An 18,526-nucleotide genomic window follows, 5' to 3' on the forward strand; every position below is an offset into this window, starting at 1 on the left:
ATTTAGACAATTTTGAATATCGTTTTGGGCATGATTAGCCTATTTAACCATACCTTAGGTGAAGTTGACCTTGTAGGCTTATGCTTAGGTTGGAAATGCTTTAGTTACTCTTTTAATGAGGAGATTGCCTTAGTCACTTAAGTTTAGGTCGAAATTGACCATAGTTGTCATTCCTTAGGTAGAATTGACTTAGTTGCTCCCTATCAAGAAAGATTACTATCTTAGGGATAGTTATGGCTTATTCAATACCTAATAATGGATTTAGATACCTTATCCTAGACTGGATTAGACATTGCTTGATAAAGTATTTTGAGGATTTAAAAGTGGGCTCTTGACCCACCTTAGGTCAAGACTTGTGTTAGGGACTGAAGACCTTTAATACACTTGTATACATCTAGGAAATGTTATATATGGTGATTTCAGATACCTTTGTACTTGATGGTTATGATGGGTTGACTTTGGGAGTAACTCTTATTAGTTACGCTATGAATAACTCATTGATTAAGTAAATTATGAGCTAATTGATTTTGCCATTGAATAAGCCTTTAATTATGATATTGATTAAGCCATTGATTGGGCCATTGGGTATGCCATTGACTAACTTGTTGTCTATATTGACAATTACGTTATTAATTACACTTAAGATTATGATTATTGCTCATATTAGGAATCATGTTATTGACCATGCCAAGGATTATGCTTTATGATTATACTAGTGATTGTGCTAAATGTCAGGACCAGAACCAAGGTCAGACCGTGATGGGTATCTCAAGTCCACCATAGACTGGAGACCACCCCCTAAACCCATCCTTAAGAGAACAATAATAATAATGATAAAAACAATGAGGAAGCTAACTAAACAAAAATAAGAAGATGAATGAATGACTCAATGAAACTAAGAGTCAAAACAATAACCAACCAACCCATATCTGTCTACAATAGCCTCTAAAATTAAAATACCAAACAGGTTGGGGCATGCACCTGACCATGACCAAAGAATCCAAATGTAAAGAATCAAAAGCAAAAGAATATGGAAATTATAAGGCTTTTCAAAGGAAGGAAGCTCACCACTTCAAAGCTACTCACTGAGCGTGCTAATCCACTTAATGCTGCACAAGGGTAAAAGAAGTATCTTCGGGCCCTACATTTTGAAATAATGTAGCGTCCTAGAACATGTAGCGTCCTAGGAAGGTTAGCAGGGTGAGCTCTAGCATGTAACTCAGAGAAGGGATAAAATAATTCCAAGTACAAATCAGTCCAAGACTATATACATACATCATATACATATATATATATGATGCTGGGATATGGAACAAGGTTTAAGCATGAGCTTTAAAAATCATTATCCTATATTGTGTCTCTCTAATCGTCCTAAGGGCACCCACAGGCTATATGGGATCATCTCCCCTTCCTGAAAGGGCCTAGTGCGTGTTAGTCGCACGAATTGGAGAAATCCGAGGAAGGGCCAAAGCTATCGAGGCCCCAACCATTCCAAAGTATAAATATTTAGTGTGACCCATGCACACGGTCATTTATACCCCCATACCAGTAAATATGATTTCCAGTATTGATCCCCCTAGATCTCCACACCCTCCGGCGAACTACATAACCCCCTTTAAGATTAAATTAAACCCATTTACACACATTCATTTTCATTAACCAATGAGTCTTTCAATTAGGCATTTACCATTGTTATCATCATACCAAATAAGTTAAGCTTTCAAGCCAATTCAATTTTTTCATAACAAAACCAATTAGCCAAATTGACTCTTGAGTTTTCAATTTAAAACTAATCCATGTCCACCAACGCCTTACAAAGCCAATTTATGTTTCATTAATCTCTTATGCAACGCAAGGTTTAAAAAGTGAAGTAACTTAGGTATATATCCATGTTTCAAATCAATATCACAAGTTGGGTTGAGTTTAAAGCTAGTTCCAAATCATTAAACCATCAACTTTGGGAAAACCCATGTTTCCCATTCCAATTCCCACACCCACACATTTAATTAGTTTAAACTCATGAAAATATAGCATAAAACATCAATTCAAAATAATGGGAATTCAATTCATGTAATAACCATAACCTTCAACCCATATTCAAAATCAAACAATAAAACCATATGGATAACAATTAAGTACATGCTTTTATATAAAAATCAATTTAGAGAAGAGATACATGCCTGAAACTCACAAGAATTTATAATCAATTTAAAGTTTGAAGCCTGGATAATGAATGCACAGTGAAACCCTTGAATGTTCTTGGGTTTTGTGTTTGAGAGTGAAATAGTTGGATTTGATCTTTGAAAACTGATAGAAATGGGACTACTTTATGTTTAAAAGTTGTGAAAAAGGTTAAAAGACCAAAAGCTCCTCACCTTAAGTGAATAAACACAAACTACACAAAATTTTCACTTTGTCGTGGCACGTCAATATTGCGGAGGTTATGAAATTATTTACTTATTGCTAATTATTATAGAAAAGTCGATTAGGTCATAGATAGTACCCTTGGAAAAATATTAATAGAGTATTAAGTTAAAATTGTTTGGCTAATTTCTGAAAGAGTTGATTTTCAAAATAAATTAGTTTTTTAGGTTTTGAGAAAATGAGCTATTAGTTATATGAGCAAGTCAAATACCATTTGAAAATAAAGCACTTAAAATTTTTTAAGGAATTGCTAACACAAGTCGAGGGAGCCGATTTAAATCATATTTTAGAAAAAATAAATTAGGTGAAAAAAGAAATTACGAATTAAGAAAAAGAAAACTAAGATAAAATAAAATGACAACACTTTAGGGAATTTGTCTAGGTTAATTGATTAAAAAGTTAGTACACATAAACAAAGATGAATCATAAGCTACAAAAATAATACAAGAATAGGAATTGGGCCCATAATTGTCCCATTAATAAGGCTGCACAGCTTTGGGCTTTGAATAATGGACTTCAGTCCATTTTCCTGGATTGTATACCACAGGTATACCTGCTGCAAATTTCTTCACGTTTTACTGTATATCACTGCATATACAATGTATATCAGCCATATACTTGCTTCCAGCGTTTTTAGGTACCAAGTATAGGCATATACCAACCACTTTTAACCTGTAAGGCTCGTGTATATGGCATATATCAGTGTATACCAGCCTTTGGACAGATTTTGATGGAGTTTTTTTATTCAAGTATGGATGGTTTTGATCCCAAGGAAATGCAGGGGCGATGGAGTCCAGTTGGACTCACCAAGAAGCACATAAACAAGAGAGGAAAACAAAAATTAGTAGCTATTCAAGTGCTCTTAACACATAACTAAAAAAGGAGAAATACCTATAACCATTTACTCAATGATGTGATTAATGAAGGAAAAACATACCATAAAAAGGTTGCCAAAGTTATTTTGCTAAGTAATTCATATGACATGGATAAATCAAATAACTAAAATAGCTTTAAAAATGGTTGAAGCTTAAGAAACAAATATTGGTGAAAATTAAGCTATTAAGCCCAAGCTTTTCATGGGAGAAACCATAAATAACTTAAGGCCATAACGTAATTCATGTATTATGTAATATCAACAATTTATGCATTTATCTTGAAACTATATACCCGTTCCCGTGCAAGGCACGGTCATTTTGACAACATTAATGTACTAAAGAGATTCAACTTTGGGAAAAATTATTTCCTAATTGTTTTAATTGTTTAGTATAGGAGTAAAAAATAAGAAATGTAGTACAATGAACCAATGTTAACATAATATATATAGTCAGTGTGGAACAAAATTGAGCTTGCTAGATTGGTCCAACCAATACAAAAGTAATTATATAAGTCGATAAAAATCTACTTAGATTGTTGTAACTACAGTTGGCGGCACGTCTTTCATTTGGACATTCCTGGAAAAGTACATGATGCACGTCTCATTTGAAAGTTTCAAATATACAAGTTGAGGAGACATACGTCGATTTCAAAATATTTATTGAACCATAAAATTGCCGAAATACCCATGGTAGTCATTTAATGAGGAACAAAAAGATATTTATAAAAAATTATTACCATTATAATTCAATTACAAAAGTCTAAATAAAAATATTATTAAAATAATACATAAGGACAAAACTAATAGATTTAAGAAAAAATCAAAATGCATGTGTAACCATTTTATTGCACCATAAAAATGAGGACAAAACTAATAAATATAAGAAAAAAATAATATGCATGTGTAACTATTTTATTACACTATAAAATTACTGAAACACCCTTCGGGTATGAAAAATAAGTAATTTAATAAGTAACCAAAAAATATTTATAAAAAATTACTACCATGTATAATTCAATTACAAAGGTCTAAATAAAAATATTATTAAAATAATACATGAGGACAAAATTAATAAATATAAGAAAAATAATATGCATGTGTAATCATTTTATTGCACCATAAAAATGAGGACCATACTAATAAATATAAAGAAAAATAATATGCATGTGTAACCATTTTATTGCACCATAAAATTATCGAAATACCCTTGGAAGTCATTTAATAAGGAACAAAAAGATATTTATACAAAAATAGTATATGCATAATTGAATTACAAAGGTCTAAATAAAAATATTACTAAAGGTCTGAATTACAAAAATAGTAATTTGCAGCTCTTAACAACATTGAATAAAATTTTTAAAAAAGGGCATCCCAGTAAACCAATCGTTGTTCATACAAAATTACGGGCGAGATTGGTCCAAGTTAAACCTTCACCACACAATTAAACTTGCTACGACAACTTTCAAGTTAAACGATCAAAATTTGAGATTTCACATGTATGATCATACAAGACTACAGAACATCAAAACCACGAACAAATCATTAGGACGAAGATAGGCCGTCGTATAGTGCTATTTTGATCAAAACGAAACTCACTCGATATGAAGAAAAATTGTTAAGAATTTTCAGTCAAACACCATATAAGTCATACGGAACCATTGCTATCCAGTATCAACTACTATTCACAGTCAAAAATTAAATCACTAGGCACTCGATTTTGAGATTTTATCAATTCAGAGAAAATGTGTCTTACATTATTTTCTTTACAAACAAGATCTTAATTCCAAACTTTTATTGATCAGTCAAGAACACCACATATAATTTCAAACAAAACCAAACCACATAAAAGAAATCATATCCCCGAAATACATAACAACAGTAATATTTAGGAGTACAAGTTTATCAGTCAAAAATTAAATCTATACGTACAACATGATCAGCAAAAGCAGAAGAGACACTATGAAATATATGAATACACTATGTAAAACTTAAAGTCTAGTCAATGTATGAGTTATTTGATAACGTGATAGTTGTTCTGAAATATTGAAGATCCTTTCTTAATCCTAATCTTGATGACATGCACCATTAGCAATATTCATATTTTTTTTAACAGTAACACAGACAAATGAAAAAATTTAAAAAACAAGGGATGAAGTATTCACCTATTTTTGGGCAGCGAATCGAAACAACGAGTCGACGATGACTTCCAACACTCAATTTAATTTCAATCTGCAGGAACTAAAGATAATTTCATCGGAAGTTGATTTTTTCAAATTGTGTTCTTAGAGAATTTTGGTTGCGTGAGGTTAGAAGCATGCGCCTTCAAAATCTCTAATTTTTCCTTGAAAATCCTCCTTTCCCAAACTCGAAAACAACAAGACAAACACGAAACTTGAACTAAAATTCTCTCCACTCCAAGTTGGGGATCGAAGGTCAAATCCTAATCGAGTAGAGGAATTTTAGTTCCCTTCTGATTCTGAAAACCCCCCTCTAAAAACAGAGAGGAAGGGTTTATATAAAAACCCCAGAATCCCAATTCTTGAATAATTATCAATGTGGGAACAAACAAATTGAGGGTAATTTTGAGATTATCATTGAGGGATGAGCTGGATTGTGCTGTTTAGTACCAATTTGAAATTTAAATTCCAAATTGGAAAAAGAATAAGGATGAGCTGGATTCAATTCACAGGTTGACGGATTGAACCCGTTTTGTTGTTTTTGCCGTTGGTTTGATGTTGTTGAACATTTTTGAAGTTGTTGGTTGAAACCGTGTGTGGTGTCGTCTGTTGTTAATGCTGGTGTGTTGCTGAAGTTGTTGTTATGTCATTGTTTTGATGTTAAAAATGGCTTAGGTTTTAAGGGTGTTTGGTATGGTTGTTGCCATTTGGGTTGGGCAGAAATGGCCCTACAAGAGTAATGGGGCTGCTGGAGTTTGGTTAGGCTATGGGCCTGCACAAGTGGGTTTTGGGGTTATTTTTTTTTGGTGTTGTGTAGTTGTGGGCTACTGGCCTAATTGAAAAGCGGGAAAGGGGTTAGATAATTAGTTTTAGGCCATTTAATTAATAGCCTAATTGTTAGAGTTTTAGTCAATTGAATTCAAATATTAACCTATTTCAAAATTAATTGGCTAATTGCATTGCAATTGTGGTCAAGTTGATTTAAATTAAGGTCAAATTTAATAAATTGACTAAATCTAATTGAAATTTTGAAATAAATATTTTAATTCCGAGCTTCTTGATCTAATAAAATCAAACAAATATTTTCCAAATAAATTATTTTAAAAAACAAATTATACTTAAATCAAGATTTTATCTATTTTAATAAATTTTCAACATAACTCTTGATTAAAAATTAATTTTCAATAAAAATAATTATTTAAGTATGAGAATTATACAATTTTGTATATACGAAAATATATAATCTCTACTTAAAATGATAAAAAATTACATACATAAATATTTTATTTTTTTATTCAGATAAAATAAATACTGTAATTTTATCTAAAATTGAAGAAACTCATAGTTAAACTTAGTCATGGAGGGCAAAAATTAAGTTTCAACAATTGTCCCCTCCCTTTGGGTTGGGTAGATAGATGCAACCCTAGACAAAGGGAGTTTGGCATTCCTAATTTTTGTCCGACCACAAATTCGTTTCTCGAAAGAGGTTGGTTTTCATACTAGTTTTAGGGGGTTATGGCTGGACCCTGGTATTAGGTTTTCTACATATCTCAAGTTGCATGAGAATTCAGGCCACATGTAGTTTATAATGCTTGATTTTAAAGCACGATTTTCAAAGAAATAACAAGTTATTTCAGTTTTCAGATTTTGGTGAAACCAAAAAGTTGAGGAATAAAAGGATTGGGGGAGGTTGGAATGCAGTCAAGTTTTCTACATAGAACTCAACCAACATATCTCTGAGACTCGGGAATCAGATTGCTTGTAGTTCGACTCAATCAGTAGAAAAGACAGTCTTTTATTTTAGATGATCTTTGGATCAAGATGAGAAATAAGTTATTTGAGATTATGGAAAAGAGGCTTGTAACCTCTTAACCATGAACGTGGGATCCTTCATAACCATAGGCAAGAATTTACTTGGACATAATTTTCAAAACTATGCGTGTATTATCACTTGGATTTGAAGGAAAACGAATGGGACTTTCAGTATAAGTTTAGAAATATCCTGAAAGTGAAACTAAAACTAGAATATCCCAAAAATATCCCATATGCCTTCTAATAAAGGTGTAGTTTAATGGTGGTGGAAGTCTTCCTTTTGCTCGCATCAAAAGAGTTTGATATTCCTCTTTGAACTATGTCCTAGTTTGCTGCTAAGAAAAAGTTTCACATTGTGCTTCATTCTTTTTGGAGTCATCCACACTTGTGGTTTTGAATTGAGAATTTAATCCTTTTGGATGCTCTCGATAACAGCTCAAACAAAATAGTTAGTTGCAAATGTAGCATTACATTAACGTAAATTGGTGCAAACCTGTTTGAACATGTTGTGCTAAGATAGTTGATGAACCAATTTTCATAACCTTGAATGGAGTGACGTTCCAATGTGTCTCGTTGAAAGGCGGACGATCCATTTTGAAAATAATATGCCACTTTGAATGGAGTGACGGTCTAACGCGTCTCATTGAATGTCGGACGACATATCTTGAATCTAAGTGTCATTTTGAACAAAGTGACAATCCAGTATGTCTAATTAAAATATAAGGTGTCATTTGAACGAGGGTGGCGACCTAATATGTCTCATTGAAAGGCACACGACTAATATTGAATATAATATGTCACTTGAACAAGGGTGATGACCCAATGTGTCTCATTGAAATGTAGACAACAAATCTTGAATATAACATGACACTCTGAATAAGGTGATAATCCAACGTGTCTCATTGAAAGGAGGGTGGCCTATCCTGAATGTAATATTCCCTTTTGAACGAGTTGATGGTCCAACGTGTCTCGTTGAAAGACGGACGACCTATCTTGAATATAACATATCACTTTGAACGGGGTAATGATCCAATGTGTCTCATTGAAAGGTGGACGACCTATCTTGAATATATGTGTCACTTTGATCGGGGTGATGGCCAACATATCTCATTGAAAGGCAGATGACCCATCTTAAATATAACGTCTTACTTGAATGGGGTGACGACCTAATGTATCTCTTTAAAAGGCGGACGACCTATCTTGAATGTAATATGCCACTTGAGCGGGGTGACGACCCAATATATCTCATTGAAAGACAGACGATCAATATTGAATATAAAATATCACTTTGAATAGAGTGACGGGCCAAATAAGATATGTCCTTTAGAAAGAGTGGTTGAACTAAATAAGATGTACCCTTTTGAAATGGTGGACGACCCAAATATAATGAACTTCATCCTTTGAATCAGGATTTCTTCAAAGGACTTGTACATATCCAGAGCTTCTGGTTTGAATCCTCAAACTTTAAGAAGATACTTTTGCATTACTTCTTATAGGTGATCCTGTATAAAGTTGCCTGTACAACTTGAACAACACTCATTAATAATACAATAATTTGTTATAACTAAGTCAAGAGTGTAACAGAATATAAAGTTTAAAGATAAATATGAAGCTGTTTGACTAATGATAATTAGAGATAGTAGTTTGGATAATATCTCCACATCTTTGTCGCTCTGCCGGATCATTTTCTTATAAAATCAGAGAAAGTGTTAGAGATCTTAACAAAGTAATAGAACATAAATCAAGAGAAAATGAGGGAGGAAAGTTGTCTGGATTATTATAGCAAGGCCACAGTGGGATTGATAATGCCCTATGTCATGATGCTTAACGTTGTCAACTTTGTGACTTCACTATTCCTGCATCCAAAGAAAATTCTTATTTTTAAGAGACTGACTGTGTTGGTTTTGTCTTGCTCTCCGGATGCACCTTGTTGATCATTAATATGCAAACTTTTCTGATCTTGAAGTACAACTTTTGTGGAATTTTTTAAGGATCCTCCTAAAAATTCTGCCCTGGTCTATGACTCCCGAACTTTCTTATAACTTCTGACATTCATGTGTATGGAATTTTGAAATCTTCTTAAAAATTCTGCCCCAGTCTAAAATGCAAAATACTTGAATTATTTCTGACGTAGAGTACTTTTAAACATAGAAAACTTCAAAATTTATGCCCCGATCTCAATAACATCTGATTTTAAACTTTGTAGCCGACGTTAAATTCTATGAAATTTTTGAGACCTTGAAAATTTCTCCCCAGTTACGTGCTTTAATGTCATTTTCATTCAACTTGGGAAAGGATCCTTTGATGAATTTTTGAGATCTTTTCAAAAGTTTTGCCGTAGTTTCTATAAAAATATTATGCGAAATATGACCTAGCTAGTGTGACACCTATGCATTCCATTGAGGAAGGAAAGGTAGTTTTTTAACATAAAATGAAAAGATAATTCTTCTAAGGGATTGACATAGGCCGCCTACGTATCCTATTCTTGGAAATTTAGGTCAAACATAGATTATAAAAATAAAAGGGATATTTGATACTTTTGATAACTTGATCGAAGACAATATTGGCTACCAGCGTATTCCACAAGGGAAATTGGGTCGAACATAGTTCATTATAACTAAAAGAGTTGTAATACCTGTGCTTTTTCTTAGCTTGAAAATCATCTCAAGGATATTAGAACTTGCTTTGAAATAAGAATTCATTCTTATACATATGGTATTTCCATAATTTTCACTTCCTATCATGTGGGAAATTGAATAGGCTTTCCATCGATAAATAATTCGCCCGAATCCGATACTTGGGCGAATAGTTAGAGCCTTTTTAGTGAGACAGTGTTTGACTTGAGCCTTCAGCGCGTCGCGGAGATAACTCGAATGGAAATTGTCAATTTCCAATTTTTCTCCGCGATACTGGTGCGTCGCGCCAAAATTCAAGGTCATAGACAAGGTGGCAACGCGATAGCTCTGCGTTTCGCCACTGTGCAGTTTCCTAATTGTCAATTTTCAGTGACACAGCGCGATAACGCCGCATCGCGCTAAGGGCCCAATTTGGAAAATTTTACTGAAAATTAAATTACATGTCAAGGGTTAAAATGGTCAATTTGCCCCCTATATAAGCTTCCAAACACGGGATTTAACCCTTATTCATCCAAAATATTAATGTTTTTCTCAAAAACTCTTAACTCAAGCTAGGGTTAATAGAAGGTCTAATTTCAAGAAGGTTTCACCATCAATCTTCCCGAAATCATGATCTAAGATATGTATAGTGTTAATTTATGGACTCCTTTCATCCATGAAGTCGAAGAATCCCTTTTCTAAACTCAAGTTATGGATTTTCTTTATGTTTTTATATTTTGGCTGCTCATGTTCATGTTTGATAGATGTGAAATTGGATTCTACTCCATGATTATTGATAGTTTCTGTGTGGGTTTAATTACTATAGCCATAGATTCATGCAACCCTAAGATTTAAACCCTTGAACGATGAAATTAGAATTGAATAATGATGTTTACATGTACCATGCCTGTCATATGTTTGATTAAATGCCTAGATGTAGGAATATTGTCTAACTAGCATGATATCATGAAATCCCCATGTATGCACAAGATCATGCCTATTACATGTTTGATGAAATTCACCTATGAAGGTAGTATCTATTATGATGATAGTCAAGTCTTCAAGTAAATCATGTTATGTCAGTTTCCTTCTATCGAGTCCTGGGGGTACTTGTAACCGAAATATTAGTTGTGTGCCTAGATCCATGTTATGTTTTCATGATACTCTTAGTCAAGCTATGAACTCTTAGACTTCAGATAGTCTTATGACTCAGGATAAATCTCCGTGATCTCATGACTCAGTCAGTTGTCATATATCAGTAGTTTTTCGTCAGCCATAGAAATTTAGTAACTCAGTCCATGCTCAGTTCAGTTTCGTAAATCATGTTCAGTGTCTATTCAGAAGGGATTAGGAATTAGCACTGAGTGAACCCAAGGATGGAAACTCACATGTTATATGAGGGTATGATTCCTTGAAGCAATCCTTGCGTTCCAGAACTATATAGCCAACATAGGTTGAGACATCATAGCTTGTTATATGAGGGTAGATGTGGTGGATTAACCTGTTATGTGAGGGTTCCCACCTTTCTCGCTAGAGTTACCTGTTATATGAGGGTTACTCACATGTTGTCCTTACCAGTGGCGCGATATTGACACCCTTCCAATCAGGGCATAGATTGAACCCCAGCTCAGTTATTATAGCACCTTTGGGGCATGTTAGTTAGATACTACTTCCCATAGTTTCATGTTATAGAATCAAGACTGTCAAATACAGTTAGTCAGTCTCAATAATAGAACTCAGATAGTTCTTCAGATTTCAGGACTGTCAGATACAGTCAACTCAGATACAGTACGGAACTCAGATAGTTCCATCAGATTCAGGACTGCCAGATACAGTCACCCATGTTATCAGGATTATTCAAATACAGTCCTTTATGTTATCAGTCATATCAGTTACTAATATATCACGTTATCAGTATACAGACTCAGAAATCATAAAATCATGTTGTCAGTTACAGTTACGTATTTATGCATGTATTCTCACATTCAAGTTAGACAGTCAGTTAGCATTATTCATGCATGTGAACCATTGCATATAGCCTAACTCACATGTATACTCAGTACATATGTACTGATGCATTCATGCTATGGTGCTTTCTTTTTATATTACACCATTGGTTCAAAGACACGAGTTCCAGATCAGCAGCAGATTTCAATTTCAGCAGTCAAAGTAAAAGCGAGTCCTCATCCTTCGAGGACATAATAATTTTCTAGTATCTCATTGATTAGATTATTAGTTGGAGTTAGTTAGGGAGATGTCCCATCAACTCCTTATTCAGATTCTTCAGATAGTAGAGGCTTTCAGATAGATGCAGACTAGATGGAAACTAGATGTAGACTAGATATAGACTATCATGTTCAGACTTTAGTATTTTCAGTTTTGTTTTGGGTATTCTATTAGTCCACACAGATGTTATATCATTTAGTTATGTTCAGTATTGAACCTTATGACCTTTCAGTGCATGTTTCCATATTATTATGTTATCTTATGCAGTATGCAGGTACAAATAACAGTCATGGGTTAACTTGTGGTCCTTCAGGGTCATGAGCACCGTGTAGCATTTCAGTTCAGCAAATCGGGTCATTGCAAACTTGGTATCAGAGCCTAAGGTTCAATAGAGTTCTAGGAAGTCTGAAAGCCGCATCTAGTAGAGTCTTGTACATGGGTGTGTTGCACATCACATTTATATGAAAGAGGCTATAAGGTGTTTATGAATAGTTTCCCTTATTTCAGTATTCATGTCATGCCTATGAGCATAATTATAAGTCAGTATCTCAATCTAATCCTCTGCTTCTCTTTATTTTAGAACATGCCTCATAAGAGAAGAAATCAGTCAGCCCCTCAGCCCAAAAAACCTTTGGGCGATCATGTTTCTCATGTGGAGTTTAGCATCGCATTTGCCATTCTTGCTCAATCAGTCGCTGCTCATAATGAAAGACCAACAGCTATTTTGGCCAGCCCAGTGGCCAAATCAACTACAGTGAGGATTCAGGACTTCACCCGAATGAATCCTCTAGCCTTCCTCAGGTCTAAGGTAGATGAAGACCTTCAGGAATTAATTGATCAAGTTTAGAAAGTGACAGATATCATGGGGGTGACTACTGTTGAGAGTGCTGAGCTAGCTGCATACCAGTTGCAGAATGTGGCTCATGCTTAGTTCAAACAGTGAATGTCTGAAAGATCAGATGATGTAGTTTCTATAGAGTGGGAGGAGTTTTTCACTACTTTCTTCGATAGATTCTTTTCCCAAGAGCTTAGAGAAGCCAAGGTGCTAGAGTTCATTAACCTCAGGCAGGTCAATATGATAGAAAAAGAGTATTCTTTTAAGTTTACTCAATTAGCCAGGTATACCCCTCATGTGGTTGTAGGCAGTAGATCCAAGATGAGTAAGTTCGCTTCAGGGGTGAACGACAATGCGGTTAATGAGTGTAGATCCGCCATGCTAAATAATGACATGACCTTAGCTAGACTTATGACCCATGCTTAGCAGATAGAAGAGCAGAAAATTAAGCAGAGGGAAAAATAGAATAAGAGAGCGAAGACTGGTAGTTTCAACTTCACTTAGCCTAAATCAGAAGGAGAAAACCATTCTCAGTTTCGTCCTAGGTCATCAGTTCCATGTCCTTCTACATCCAGTGCTCCAGTTCTTAAGTTCAGAGAGGGTAACAAAGATAGAGCGCTAGGCTCTAAGACCCAGGGCAGTGTTAGTAGTGCCCGCACTTATCCTGTTTGCCAGACTTATGGTAAGCACCATCAGGGTGTGTGTAGAGTAGGTAATGGTATTTGTTTTGGTTGTGGAAAGCCAGGACATAGAGTTAGAGACTGTCCACAGCCAGGTCCTCAGGGTTAACAGAATTGCTCTTCAGCTCAGTCCGATCACCCAAATCAGCAAGGTGCCACTTCTAGTGCTACTAGAGGGCAACACCCAAATCGTCTCTATGCTCTTCAGACTCGACACGATCAGTAAAATTCTCCCGATGTAGTTACTGGTACGTTATAGATTTTTCATGTGTATGTTTATGTTTTGCTAGATCCAGGAGCTTCCTTGTCTTTTGTTACTCCTTATATAACAGTTGATTTTAGAGTCAGTCTTGAAATTCTAGCAGAGCCCTTTTCAGTCTCTACCTTAGTGGGTAAAACTATCATAGCTCGGCAGGTATACAGGAACTGCCCAATTATGATATTTTAGAAATTCATGTCAGCAAATTTAGTCGAGTTATAGATGACTGATTTTGATGTCATTCTCGGCATGGATTGGCTACATTCCTTCTATGCCGCAGTCGACTGCAGAAACAAAATAGTTTATTTTTAGTTCTCAAATGAACCCGTCCTAGAGTGGAAGGGTAGTGTATCTACTTTCAGTGGTCAGCTTATTTCCTACCTTCTAGTAAGGAAATTGATATTTAAGGGATATGTTTATCATCTAGTTCATGTTAGAGACACCAGTTTTGAGGCTTTCAGTCTCAAATCAGTCCCAGTAATGAATGAATATTCAGATGTCTTTCCCGAAGATCTTCCAGGAATTCCTCTCGGAAGGGAAATAGACTTTGGTATTGATCTTTTTTCAGACACTTAGCCTATCTCTATTTTGCCATACAGAATGGCACCAACAGAACTAAGAATCTGAAAGAACATTTGAAGGATCTCTTAGATAAGGGATACATCAGACCCAACATTTCCCCGTGGGGCACACCAGTCTTATTCGTGCGCAAGAAAGATGATTCACTCCGAATATGTATAGATTACCGTCAACTCAATAAAGTCATGGTAAAAAACAAGTATCCTCTTCCCAGAATCGATGACTTATTTGACCAACTTCAGGGTTTTAGTTATTTCTCTAAGATAGACCTTAGATCTAGCTATCATCAACTCAGAGTTAGAGAAAGTGACATCTCGAAGACAGCTTTTCGTATGCGGTATAGTCACTTTGAATTTTTAGTTATGTCATTTGGTCTTACCAATGCCCTGGTAGCTTTCATGGACTTGATGAACCATGTGTTCAAGCAGTACTTATATATGTTCATCATAGTCTTCATAGATGATATTCTGGTGTATTCCTGCACTGAGCGCGATCACCATCTCAGAATAGTACTCCAGACTCTCAGAAATCATCAGTTATTTTCCAAATTCAGTAAGTGCAAATTTTGGCTAAGATCAGTAGCATTCCTTGGCCATATTATTTCTGGTGATGATATTAGAGTAGATCCTTAAAAGACCAAAGCGGTAAAAAACTGGCCCCGCCCTGTCTCTCCATCAAATATCAAGAGTTTCTTGGGTCTGGATGGCTATTACAGACGGTTTATTGAAGGATTTTCATCCATTTCATCCCGTATATACAGATTGACTTAGATAAAGTCAAGTTTCAGTGGTCAGATTCTTCTGAGAAGAGTTTTCAGGAATTGAAGACTTGACTCATCTCAGCTTTAGTCTTAGGTCTTTTAGACAGTTCAGACGATTTTGTAGTATATTGTGATGCATCTATAGTGGGTTTAGGTTGTGTCCTCATGAAGCATGGTAAGGTCATATCCTACACCTCTAGACAGCTTAAATCCCATGTGAGAAATTATCTTACTCATGATCTTGAATTAGCAGCCGTAGTATTTGCCTTGAAGATTTGGAGGCATTATTTATACGGTGTTCATGTTGATGTCTTCATAGATCATAAGAGCCTTCAGTATGTTTTTTCTTCAAAAAGATCTCAATCTTCATCAGAGAAGGTCGTTAGAGCTCTTGAAAGATTATGACATGAGTATCCTCTATCATCCGGGCAAAGCCAATGTAGTGGACGATGCTCTCACTAGACTCTCTATGGGTAGTGTTTCTCATGTTGAGGATAGTAAGAAGAAGTTAGCTTAAGAAGTGCACCAGTTTTCTAGACTAGGTGTTCTCTTAGTCGACTCTTCAGACGGTGGTATATGTGTTTAGAGTAGTTTAGAATCATCTCTAGTTTTTGAGGTAAAAGAAAAGCAAGATAAGGATCCTAGCTTTGTCAAGCTAAAAGAGTCAGTCCAGAATCAGAAAGTTGAGGTTTTCTCCCAAGGGGGAGATGGCGTCCTCCATTATCAGGGTCGTCTATATGTTCTAGGTATAGATGACATAAGGCAGCAAATTCTTGTAAAAGCACATAGTGTGCGTTACTCTATTCATCCAGGGGCCACTAAGATGTACCACGATTTGGGGGAAATCTATTGGTGGAGTAGGATAAAAAGAGATATTGCAGAGTTTATGGCTAAGTGCTGTATATGTCAGTAGGTTAAAATAGAGCATCTGAAGCCTAGTGGTCCTACATAGGAGTTTAGTATTCCTACCAGGAAGTGGGAAGTTGTGAACATGGACTTCGTGATGGGTTTGCCTTGAACTCGTCATCAGCATGATTCAGTTTGGGTCATTGTAGACAAGATGACCAAATCAGCTCATTTCTTTCTGATTTATACCTCTTATTTAGCCAAGGATTATACCAAATTCTATATCAAGGAGTTGGTTAGATTGTACGGTATTTCATTATCTATTATCTCAGATAGAGGTACCCAGTTTACCTCTCATTTCTAGAAAGCATTCCAAAGGGTCTTGGTACCCAAACTTATCTCAGTACAACCTTTCATCCTCAGAAAGATAGTAAAGCAGAAAGGACCATTCAGACGTTAGAAGATATGCTAAGGGCGTATGTAATTGATTTTAAGGGAAGTTAGGATGACCACTTGCCTTTGATTGAGTTTGCATACTATAACAACAACTATCATTCCAGTATTCAGATAGCTCCATTCGAAGCTCTCTATGGTAGGAGATGTACATCTATGATTGGTTGGTTCAAAGTTAGTGAGGCCTCATTCATAGGGCTTGACTTGGTATTCGACACCTTAGGAAAAGTCCAATTGATCAGAGAAAGACTTCGGCTGCTAAGAGCCGACATAAGTCTTATGCAGATGTTCATAGAAAAGATCTCGAGTTTGAGATTGGTGATCATGTCTACCTCAAGATCTCTCCTATGAAGAGAGTGAAGAGATTTGGTAAGAAAAGAAAACTCAGTCCCCGATATGTTAGTCCCTTCAAGATTCTCAGTCGATTCGGCAACGTAGCTTATGAGCTCGAATTTCCTTTAGATCTAGCCTCAGTTCATCTAGTCTTCCATGTCTCTTTGCTCAAAAAGTGTATAGGTGACCCATCATTCATAGTCCTTATTCAGAGCATTGATGTTCAGAATAACCTCTCTTATGAAGAGATTCCAGTTAAAATCTTAGACTATCAGACTTGTAGATTAAGGAACAAAGAAGTCCCTCTAGTTAAAGTTTTATGTCAAAATCAATCCGTTGAGGGAGCTACTTGAGAAGTAGAAGAAGATATGCATACCAAGTATCCTCACCTCTTTACTGTCAACTCAGATCAAGCTCAAGGTAATAGTTCTCCTTAAGCTTACTCAGTTTCATGATTAGTGTGCATCACTAACTTAGTATACCATGATAATCTTGGTATCAAGTACTACCGTATATTCAGTCATGCATTCATGTATCAGATCAGTTATATAGTTATGCATCAGACATACATTCTCATTGTGAGAAAACTTAATTCTTTAGAACTTTTAGTTATATATTTATTAATCAGTTACGCATGCATCAGATATGCATGTTCAATATGTTATGTTCTGCTTGTCAGTCATGTCTGTCATGAGATCATGTTCCAGTTATGCATGTTCAGCTCATTGTTTCCTCTCTCAGTCAGTCTCATTTAAGGAAGAATGTTCTCAAGAAGGAGAAATTGTATACTCGTTCTTTTTCGTAGCTTGAAAATCATCTTAAGGATAATAGAACTTGCTTTTAAATAAGAATTCATTCTTATACATATGGTATTTCCATGATTTTCACTTTCTATCACATGTGAAATTGAATAAGCTTTCCATCGATATATAATTTACCCAAATTCGACACCCGGGCGAAGAGTTAGAGCCTTTTTAGTGAGACAGTGTTTGACCTGAGCCTTCAGCGCATTGCGGAGATAGCTCTAATGGAAATTGTCAATTTACAGTGTTGCTCCATGATACTGGTGCGTTGCACCAAACTTCCAGGTCATAGACAAGGTGGCAACGCGATAGCTCCACGTCGCACCACCGTGCAGTTTTCCAATTTTTAATTTCCAGTGACACGACGCGATAACGCCGCGTCGCACCAAGGGGCCAATTCGTGAAATTTTACTGAAAATTAAATTATGTGTCCAGGGTTAAAAGGGTCAATTTCCCCCCTATATAAGCTTCCAAACACGAGATTTAACCCTTATTCATCCAAAATATTGATGTTTTTCTCAAATACTCTCAAGAACTCAAGCTAGGGTTTTCATAGAAGGTCCAATTTCGAGAAGGTTTCACCATCAATCTTCACGAAATCATGATCTAAGGTAGGCATAGTGTTCATTCATGGACTCCTTTCATCCATGAAGTCTAAGAATCCCTTTTCTAAACTCAAGTTATGGATTTTCTTAATGTTTTCATGTTTTGGCTGCTCATGTTCATGTTTGATAAATATGAAATTGGATTCTACTCCATGATTATTGATAGTTTCTATGTGGGTTTAATTACTATAGCCATATATTCATGCAACCCTAAGATTTAAACCCTTGAATGATGAAATTAGAAT

The sequence above is a fragment of the Capsicum annuum genome, chromosome 4, assembly GCF_002878395.1.
Source record: "Capsicum annuum cultivar UCD-10X-F1 chromosome 4, UCD10Xv1.1, whole genome shotgun sequence".
NCBI classification, from domain to species: Eukaryota; Viridiplantae; Streptophyta; class Magnoliopsida; order Solanales; family Solanaceae; genus Capsicum; species Capsicum annuum.